The 10,630-nt window shown below is 39.1% G+C and overlaps 1 long non-coding RNA gene across 1 annotated transcript; it reads left to right on the forward strand.

Moving 5' to 3' along the window:
- The first annotated feature begins 253 nt into the window (after window positions 1–253).
- On the forward strand, window positions 254–1,697 carry LOC119493068. The gene is made up of 3 exons (XR_005207902.1): window positions 254–286; window positions 557–637; window positions 1,654–1,697. It is a non-coding gene; the product is annotated as an uncharacterized LOC119493068 (long non-coding RNA).
- The last annotated feature ends 8,933 nt before the right edge of the window (window positions 1,698–10,630 follow it).

Raw genomic sequence — 10,630 nt, forward strand, 5'->3', positions numbered from 1 at the left:
GTCTTATTACTATGCTGACTCATCAACCTGTGTTGGAATAAATGTGAGTTTATTTATTTTCAGAACTAGTAGGGATTTGTCTCTGAAGTGACTGTGAGCTCATATTTGACCCTCTATTCCTCTGCAGAGACGTGTTTTGTTGGGAAGCTCTTCTGCCAAGGCGGTAATGACACCCAAACTACCGGCCGCATGGTCAGAGCAGGCAACTGCAAGGCCGCCGTCTTTGGAGACTACACCAAAGACTACGGCCAGGTTGGAAACCGGCACTAAATGTGGGGATGGAAAGGTAACAGTTAGTCCTTCTTCAAAAGAATACTTCAACCACAAAATGACATTTGTATAACAGTTACTCCCCCCATTATACCTTGAATTCTTGAAGAAAACGTTGTTTTCCTCTCATGCCTCCACGTTGAACGGAGAATCAAAAAAAACTGAGTAAAGTCTTGATGAATTGAAGTAAATTATTCATTCTGTAACTAGGAACACTAGTGAACACTAAATCTAAAATGTGTATTCATTTAAACAACGTCTTTGTCGCTGACTTGTTTCTCTCCAGGTGTGCAGCCAGAATGAGTGCATGGAGCTTCAGACAGCGTACAGAAACACAAACTGTTCAGCAGAATGCAGCGGCAACGTTGTAAGTACACGCCAACACTGCTCACAGTTTAGTTCCGTTTAGTTTTTTGCTCTTTAGGGAACACAAATAATACACTAAAACATTAAAAGTGTTGAAAACCCCCAAAAAACAAACAATGAACACTAAAGTGATGAAGCACATCAGCACAGTAAACAAAAGGAAATAGAAAAAAATGAAAAGCCAATAATTATGTGAGCTGACAATAAAATGAAGATAGGCCTCAATAGCAGGTCGTCCACCAAACAGAAGGTCGGTGGTTCGATCCCAAGCTGCTCCGGTCCACATGTCCAAGTGTTCTTGAGCAATACACTTAACCCCAAATTGCTCGAACCATCGGTGTGTGAATGAGTATTTAGATTAGATCCTGATGGTCAGGTTGGCTCCTTGTATGGCAGCCTCTGACATCAGTGTGTGAATGGGTGAATATTGACATGTAGTGTAACTAAGTCAGCGCTATATGTCAGATATATATAATATAATTATTATATATATATACTCTAGCAGGTATGGCATACAACTGCTAAGAAAGACAGACACAATATACACATTTTAAGTAGTTTGTCTCATCAAATAAGCTTCAATCCTGAATTTAAAGTTTGTGAGGAGGAGGATGAGACTTGAGTTTGTGATATAATGGTACTTATTCCATTTACACGTCTGGTGTTAAACGTGCAGATTTACTGAATTTGTCTGAAAACAATGTCATAGACAATGTTACAGGCACCAAATCAGACTGATACACACTTGCAGATAAAAAAAAATACCTGTTTAAATATGTATTTATATTGGAAATGGAGAGAACGTTAAAATCATAGAGGAGTGGGGCCTGAATGTTTTCGATCTGACTAAGTGTGGTAAATGTTTTTGCAGTGAGGTTGGGTAAAGTTAAGTACAGTGTGATTAAGAGTTCCTGAACGTTTGTGTTGCTACTGGTTAGTTTGGATGTTAATGCATTAGCAGGTCTGCTGCTGCATGAGAACATCTGATAACATCTGGATTTCTTTTGTGTTCTTCAGGTGTGTAATCACAGAAGTGAGTGTCACTGTGAGCCTGGCTGGGATGCCTCTTCACTGCAACTCCAATAACGCGTCTTGAGTCCTCTTTCTACCGGTGAGACAGTCGTTCATCAACGCACATAGACTGTATGGAAGAAGTGCACGTAGTCACTGTGATGTCACGCTGCAAAACTCTCGCAAAAGATGGTTAAGGTTATAGGCATTGACCTCGAATGACCTACAAACGACCTATTGGGCCATCTTGGTTTTTATGGAGCCAAAGACATATCAGTCTACTGTAACAATAGGACGACCCAGAGCTCTACGTTTGGTCACACGGACCGTTTTTACAGGCTTCACCGTTTCCCTCCAAGAACATCACAACAGCTCAAACTGACACAAACAAATGGAGCAGTGAAGCTGCTGTGAGGGATTCACGGTGCTGGAAATCCATTTATCTTTGTCTAATTTAGTCAGTGAGGTTTTTTACTGCTAAATTTACCACAACTTCCTCATCACCGTCATCACGGCGTGCAGGTTTGGGTTGCCTTAGTAAAGTCAGGTGCGACGGGAGCGCAACCTCCAAGCACCTTGGATAAAACACAACATGTGAACAGCCAAACTAGAGCACAAACCTTAGTCAAATTATTTGTCCGATATTTGCATGAAAAATTCTCCAAAAGGACACAAACATGGCCGAGCTTAGCAGCTATAGCCTGTGACCTATCGTCCCAAGCGGCCACGCTACGCTATACATGTTCAAAACCTCTTCAGTGTCAAAATTATCATTGTGATCCGTATTTTATTAATATTAAAGCGGCTGCTCTCCCTCAGCCCACGCTACTTCCGTTTGTCTTTCACACTTCCAGGTGTCACTTGTAGTGTATATTTATATATATATATATATTTATGTATTTTTTTTGAAATCTAGTGTCTACTTCATTTTCCTGCACATTGATTCACTTGGGGCTCTAACCTGCAAGCTGCTCGGGGAAATTAGCTGTAGAGACCAAACAGTATTTTGTACCAGGCTGTAAACAATGTTGATTTCTGCTGTAAAGTGGGTCATTATAACATGGAGGTTTGGGGGACTGACTCCCTTTTGGAGCCTCCAGTAGCCATTCAATGAACTGCCAGTTTTTGGCACTTCCACGTTTGCCGCTTGTTAATGTATACAGAATAAAAAAAACATGCGCTTTCTGCACAACTAACATTCAATTTTAAGTCACTGCTGCCAATCCAAACTTAAACTGATTTCTGTTCCACATCCCACGCTGCCAACGTAAGTAACTATCACCCGAGTGCAGGTATGCTGCTGTAAACTCACCTTTGCAATGCTGACTGAATCCTCGTTTCCTATAACAGTGCACGCAAGCCACAGGAAGCCACGTGTTTCCTCCACCTGTTAACTTCTATTAAAACTACAGAAGAAAGCACAAACAAGATCACAAGTTTAGTATTTCTCAGATGTAACCAGACATCTGAATGATTCAATGACAAACAAACGTTGACTTTGAGTTCACTTAGTTCTGAAGGAAAAAAAAGATAATCTGTACTTGTGACCTCACTGGGTATAAATGCACTTATTTGCTTTCTTCCAAGAAACATGAATAAACTATATCTGTTTGCTAAATATGAAGCTACAGGCAGCAGCTGGTTAGCTTAGCTTAGCATCAAGACTGGAAACAGCCGGCTCTTTCCAAAGGTAACTAAATCCACCCGCCAGCTCCCATAAAGCTCATAAATTAAAGTTATATCTCGCTTGTTTAATCCGCTACTGACACTTGGAAATAATCCAACTCATAATCCCCGTAAAACCAAAAATTCACATTTGGCTCTGTGGTTTTTGGGCGCTCTAAACAAACATGATAGAAGGTGTTAATTAGTGAGCTTTTAGGTGCTGTTAGGACAGACAGAGCAAGGCTAGTTGTTCTTTATGCTAAGCTAAACTAACTGGCTGCTGGATCACCTGATTCGACTGGTATCAGGCTATTAAATAGGCGTTATCAGTCGCTATAAGCACCATAGATGTGGGTCAGTAGGGGCCTACTACACCTACTACGTTGTAAAAGTGAAAACGAAACTTTGAAAGCAACACGTTCTAACATGTTGTGAAATATCACATTTTGAACAAAAACAAAAAAAACACTTCTTTAGCTTTAGGCGACAAAACTACAACTTCTTTAAGTTTAGACAATAAAAAAACACTTTAGTTAAGTTTAGGGAAAAAACGTGTGAGGGTTAAAATAACTACGAACACAAAGACAACTACACATTGTTGGTTTCACACGGGATGCAAACTCCAGTCTCTTGGTGAAAGTCATGTGTTACCCATCCATCATCCATCGGACCTGACCTCAACACCATATGGAGTTTCAATCTGTCTATACTACAGCACCTGATTTCTGCTCCTGTCATAATACTACGGCCACTAGAGGTCACTGTTGTGTTATTTAACCTTCTTTCGATGATCTACCATGTGAATAGATGATAAATATACTGGTGGGTGTAGTAGGCCCCTATTGACCCACATCTATGGGCATATAGCGACTGATAACGCCTATTTAATAGCCTGATAACAGTCTAATCGGCTGGCTGGATGTAGATTCCTATTTAGCGTACTAAACATGACTGTGGTATCAATCATCTAACCCGGCAAGAAAGAGAATAAACGTATTTCAGAAAATGTCCAATGTTTCAGTAAAGTTTAGTCATTAAATATATTTTCATTTTTTGTCCTCTATAGGCTCTGAGACCAGTTCCTCCACAAAAGGTCTGATGTCCTAAACCTGGGGATACTCACCTCTGTCTGTTGTCCCCACCGGGAACCCGATGGAGTGGTTGTACCGGTGACGTGCAGCGTGCACGACGGACAAACTGGACTTTAAACTGTTGGCATGCTATGCACTGAGGACTTGTTATTACAGGGATGAGCTTTTGCTTTTTAAGGCACTTTTTTATACTCTAGGGTTAGCGTTAGCGCAACTAGGCCCTGAATGTGAGCCGTCGTTTTATACAAGTTGTGTTATTTTGTCACAATAATGGTACAGAATATTGAGTTTAACTTAAATTGGGTTTAATGTCAAACAGTTTTTTTTTTATATTTTGTGTTGTATTTTCAAGTCAAAAGAATATCCTGAACTGCTTTGATTAACTTGGTGTAACATGTCAGGCACTGACTCAGGCAATCTGATAGAAACTCAAAGAATTCAGATGAGAACAAACAGTGATAATGAGGACTGTATTTATCCTGCCACTCTAACGTCTGTGATATGCTCCATGTCAGCAGTTTTAGTTAAATCTCAAGCAATGCTTTCATTAAAAATGAGAAAATGCAAGAAAGGAACAGATAAATGTAGGAGATTTATTTGTTAGAAGATAGAGTAGGTTAGCTAATTTCCAATTAAATAACGTGTCAGAATCACTTTAATGTTGGGGTATTTACAATCAGCACAATGCTTGAGATTTAACCAAGTGACAGTGTGGGTTGTACTTTATTATTATTACTAATCTGGTTCATGTAAATAGATTTTTGCAACGCACACTTGTCATCGTGTTGCTTGTCACTATGTGAACAGGTACGTAATGTATAATTGTGAGCTCAATATCCAGGTTTCTCATTCAGTACCCCAGGGAACAGCAAAATGCTGTTACGGGAGTTTCATTTGTAATGTTCTGCACTAGATCATCATGAGGAGTGTTTTGATGTGCAAAACAGCCTTTACGCTTCAGCTTCCATTAGTTTTCCTTTTGTTTGTATTTTCTCTGTTTATTTTGGCGGCTCAGTGCAAATTGAATGTTGGATGACAAGTATACACAGAGCATTATTTCACTAAGCTCCTGCTTTTCATGTTATTTGCCGCTTAAACAGCCCAGAAGCAGCTTTCATCCGAAGAGCAATGACTGATGACATTGCATTATTATTATATTTTTCTTTTACATAAACGAACAATAATTATCAGGTCGTATCATCAGCATTGAAACAATATCGTTCCTGATTCACTACTGGTATGTTTTTTAGATTACATACAATTTACAGTATGGAAATGTAACAGTTCACAATTCACTGAAGTATAATTTTGAGGTGCTTTACTTCCATTTTGTGTTTTAGATTCTACTTACAGTATTTCATTGAAAACAATGTAGCTGTTCATTATAAAAATAAATGCAAATAAAGATTTTACATTCAAGATACAGGTTTGTCGAATATGATGCTTTATGATTGTGCATGTTATACATTAAACCACCCAGCTGCAGTGGAAGGTAACTGCATTCAAGTAACTTATTTAAGTAAATAGGTTTGACTGACATTCTTTATATACAATATATATGATCAACTCATAAAGTATGCTGTATTATTACAAGTTAAAGGTCCTGCACACCCACACAGGTGTTTGCAGGTATTGTGGCTGGTTACATCTGGTCAGGTTGGAGTTGTGCAAAGCTATGCTGGGATTTATGAGGCCACCATGACTCCATGTATTAATAAGAGTGATGAAGGTTTAACATAAAGAGTGAGAGAGATGGAGGCTCTTAAACCCTCTGAAAGGGGCCATTCTGCATAATGTGTACTTTTACTTTTGATAGCTTTAGTATATTTTACTATAATACATCTGCATTTTAAATGCAGGACAGACCCCAAACTAAAAGGGGCCCAAACAGCTACAGATTTATTATGATGTTTAGATACATAAACAAAAATATTGAAATATGTTACTATTCTAACTCATTGTACCAAAATAACCAACAAAAGCCCCCGAAGCACTTAAATATATGCAAACTCAACTGTATATTACTTACTGTGTAATTCTACTTCAGAGGAAAACATTGTAATACTACATTTACCTGACAGAGAAATGTTACTAGTTACATTGCAGATTTGACTCACAAAATATAACAATTAAAATATGATTGCATTATTATTCATTAAACTATCCAGCATCATATTAGAATCGTAAGCTCCACCATGAAGAGACGTTAAGTACATTAAGTATATTCTGCTGATAATACTCTCTGTCACTCTTTACTGTGTGGTGTTAATAGTTTTTACTATTAACAGTTAATAGTTTTACTTCAGAAAAAAAGGTTTTGAGCAGCCTACTTCTTCTACCACTGCCAAAACCAACATGTCCAGAGGGTGAAAGATAAAGCCAGACAACGTTTGCCTGGGGCCCCCAAATCACTAAATCCACCCCTGAAAAACACACCCAGGTCGCTGTTAGTCGCGTTCAGAAACATCGGTGAAATATACCTTGTGGAGATCATTTCCAAAGGTAGTCAATGAGCCGCGGCCGTTCGGAATGATTGCTTAACTCCCGGTAGGCACGCGGTATTGCAGCGTTACTGGGGGCTTTTGCCCGTTCAGAATGACATGCTGGTCTCAGTCTGCAGAGCCCTATACAGTACATACAGAAACACAGCAGTGTTCTCTGTTATTATATTGTTCAGACCCTAGACTCCATGTACATATGTAACACATGTTTTGATGAATACTACATCTACATTGTATGATATTCACCCATAATACAATGGACATGACAGGTCAGGAAATAGATGGCAGCTGGCAAAATTCATAGAGCCATCTCTAAATCATGTGAATCTTCTTTAAGGTCAAGGGTTAATGAGTGGGTCCATTACAACTATTAGGGTCCCCTTCTCCCCAGGTAGTGATAGCCAGTAGCTGCATCTGGTCTGTATGAATACTGTATGCATGGTGAAAGCTCTAACAGAGATCAATCATTGGATCAGTCATGTAATTTCTAATTCACATCAAATGTCTTTAGAATAAAGTGAAGTACAAGTCAAGAGAGCTCTTTCAAAATTAACAGCAAAAAGATTACATCTGGATTCCTGTAAACTAAGATCTGTAAATTTAAATGGATCTGAACCCGTTCCACAGCAGTGATGTGATATGGATCTTGGCCTGCAGGGAAATTGGAAAATCCTGCAGCCCGATTCATATCTGATCATCAAGGTCAGAACAGACTGCAGTGTCCCTGGCAGGACTCCATCAGCCTCATAATATACGTTGTTGAACTTTCTATGTGTGCACTCAATAAAGTCACATTTTTCCAGAGACGCCCGGTCACATGAGTCAGTTGACCTTCCACAAACCGGCCGTCCAGCAGTAATCATCAGCCCATCTCCAGAGGTCATGTAGTCCAGTTTTGAGTTTTTCACAAAAAAGTAAAAAATCTGTCTTGAGAGTAAATAAACTAGTGCTGTGTTTACTTATTTCAATTTAGTGAATACAATGTTGTAGGAAAATGATCAAAATGGTTATCTCCAGTATGAAATTATATTTTTACATGACTTTAAAACTCCAGATGAGACCAAATGAGTTAATGTGATGGACTTGATGTGTGTCAGCCTACTACAGGCAGCTCAGGCTCACTGCAGCTGGGTGGGTATGAATGAAGAGAGTGCTCTCTGGTGGTGATAATGTAAAGTGCAACACTGATGGGCCTTTGTCAGCAGACATTTTGATGATTTTGAAAGTGATTGCTACGTGGCACCGAGTCAGGGGCATTACTTGTCAATAGCGTTAATATTAATACTAAGGTGTCAATCTGAATTGAATCGTAATCAAATTGTCGGATGAATATTGTCCTCCATTATGAGATCTGCTTCTGAAAGGACAGAAAGAAGGAAAATAATTTGAATAAATAAAAGTGTGTAAAAGATGTGACTCATGCAATGAGCCGTGGTAAAGAGGAAGTCTACTGCAATATGTGAAAATATAAAGCTCTTAGTGTCATAAAAAATAGCAAGAAAGTTGAGCAAAAAATGGCGTAAAAAAAATAATAATATAGTATACCATAAAAGTTTTTTATAAAAGACATAGTATAGTATTCATAAAAAAATGTCATATTTTAGTATGTTATTTGTTATTTGGTTTTCCACACAAGTTTAACTTTCTCCCTTTGGGTGGCGTGTGTTAAGTCACTTAGATTGTGATCTAATTCCTTAAAATAGTCATCAATGTGTTGATCACAGTTGCCTGGATCAAAACATTCAATGTCCTTAGCTATGAATTCCAGCACTTCATGGCGTGGACCCCGGGGGGTCCTTTCTGCTGAAGGCAAGACTAAATTAGCATTACAATGCACTGGTGCATCACATGCTAAAGTTCTCTCTGGCTGAGAGGCAGAGGCTGGACAGCTGTCATCACCCTTGTGACAGAGTGGAAAGGAGGCTGAACATTTGGAGGGAGGAGCACAGAGGAAAGTGTCATTTCTCTGTGGCTGAGAAGAACATGAGGCAGGATATCTTCTTGAAGATAAACTACATGTGTCTTCACTTTCAGTTTCAGAACAATAAGTAGTCAGGTAGCTGTTCACTCTTTCTCTCAGTGGAGGTTGAGGAGCTGACTTCATTCCCAAGGACTTTGAGTCGGTTGGAAATCTTTCACTTCTGAGTGGAGAGGGAGTTAACCTCTCATCAAGTGAGGAGAGTGAATCTGAGTAACCAGAATCACAGTGACTGACAGACTGTGGTGGGGCAAGATGTTCTAATCTAAGCCCTTACAATTTCTCTATGTATTGAAAAGAGCTAACTCTGCTGAATGCAGGTCTTCTAAGTAACGCATGGCTTTCTTATCAACTGACTGAACTTCATGGAGGAGATCAGCACTTTGCGTTCTTAGGCTATCTACCTCTTTTTCCAGGGCTGCTTTACTCTGAATGGCAAGACTGGTTTGCCTGTGAAAAATCCGAAGTAAGCATTTTAACAATGAATCTTTGGATGCGGTCTGCGCATCACACCTGTCTGTGAGGAGCGATTCCATTTCTTTCCTGCACTCACTGAAACTCAACCTGCTGATGAGTTCAGGGCAGCCAGGGTTTAAGCTCTGTGCTAGGGAAGAAATAAAAAGCTCTACACAGGGGTTATCCATTGTTATACCTGGAATGGAGGGTGAAACTAAACAAGATGTCTAGTACAAAACAAAACAATTGTTGTTGGCTATGGTGTTGCGTTGGCAGACACCTTGTGGTGTAGTTTGGGAGGTACACTAGCAAAACAACAATGCACCTACACTATGGGGGGTAGCTCCCTGTGGAGGAAGGGACCAACTAGTGACTCTAGTGGGCATCAACAAAAGGCCAGTAAAGTAAACAAAGGTTTACAAAAGAAGTTTGCTTACACACAACATGCACTAACTGAAATGCACGGCAGTAACAGTTGTGATGATGTTTCTTAAAGGTGACTCAAGCTGGACACGTGGAAGTAACAGCTGGGTGCAAACTTATATCACAGGGCTGTTTAGCACACTGTGGCTCTTATCTTAACTCAGGCTGTGGAATGCTTGGCAGTTACACAGCCAGGTACAAGCTCTCTATGTTACACAGGGCCGGTGGCACGCTGTGTCATTAAAGGAACACTTAGATTAACAACAAAATATGACAACTAGACTAGATTGCATTGAATACGTGGTATTCAAATGCTGAACCAAAATTCTCTCAAGTTCTACAGCGTAGGTCAACTTGAATTAGCAGCAAAAGCAAATTATTAAAATTAACACCATAAAGGCTTAAAGTGTTAATACTCAACATCTCTTAAATAAACAATTCTAACCAAAATGTACTTGTTTAAAAGTACAACTGGACTTCTACTCCTGTGGAAGACTAGTGGTGTAGAATGTAAACACTTTTGGTTTGTTTAGAAATGGAATATGAAATTTTTGTTTTTGACTAAAAATTATGCTGAAAATTAATATTGCACAATTATGAACATTTGCCAACAAGAATAATATGCCTCACACGGGGCACCATTATGTAGGGATTCTACTTAATAGGTTTTGGTTATTAGCAAAATAATGAATAAATAATAATATAATTATTAATATTAATAAAGATTATCAATAAACATTAATAATAAACGGGGCACCACCCTGGAATCAGGGAAAAATGACCAAAACGTCAATCTCCAGACCTGAATCCCTTTGAAAACCTCTGGAATATGTTCAAGAGGAAGATGGATGGTCCACAAGCCTCAAACA

This window comes from Sebastes umbrosus, chromosome 8 (assembly GCF_015220745.1).
Source record: "Sebastes umbrosus isolate fSebUmb1 chromosome 8, fSebUmb1.pri, whole genome shotgun sequence".
In the NCBI taxonomy this organism is placed as follows: domain Eukaryota; kingdom Metazoa; phylum Chordata; class Actinopteri; order Perciformes; family Sebastidae; genus Sebastes; species Sebastes umbrosus.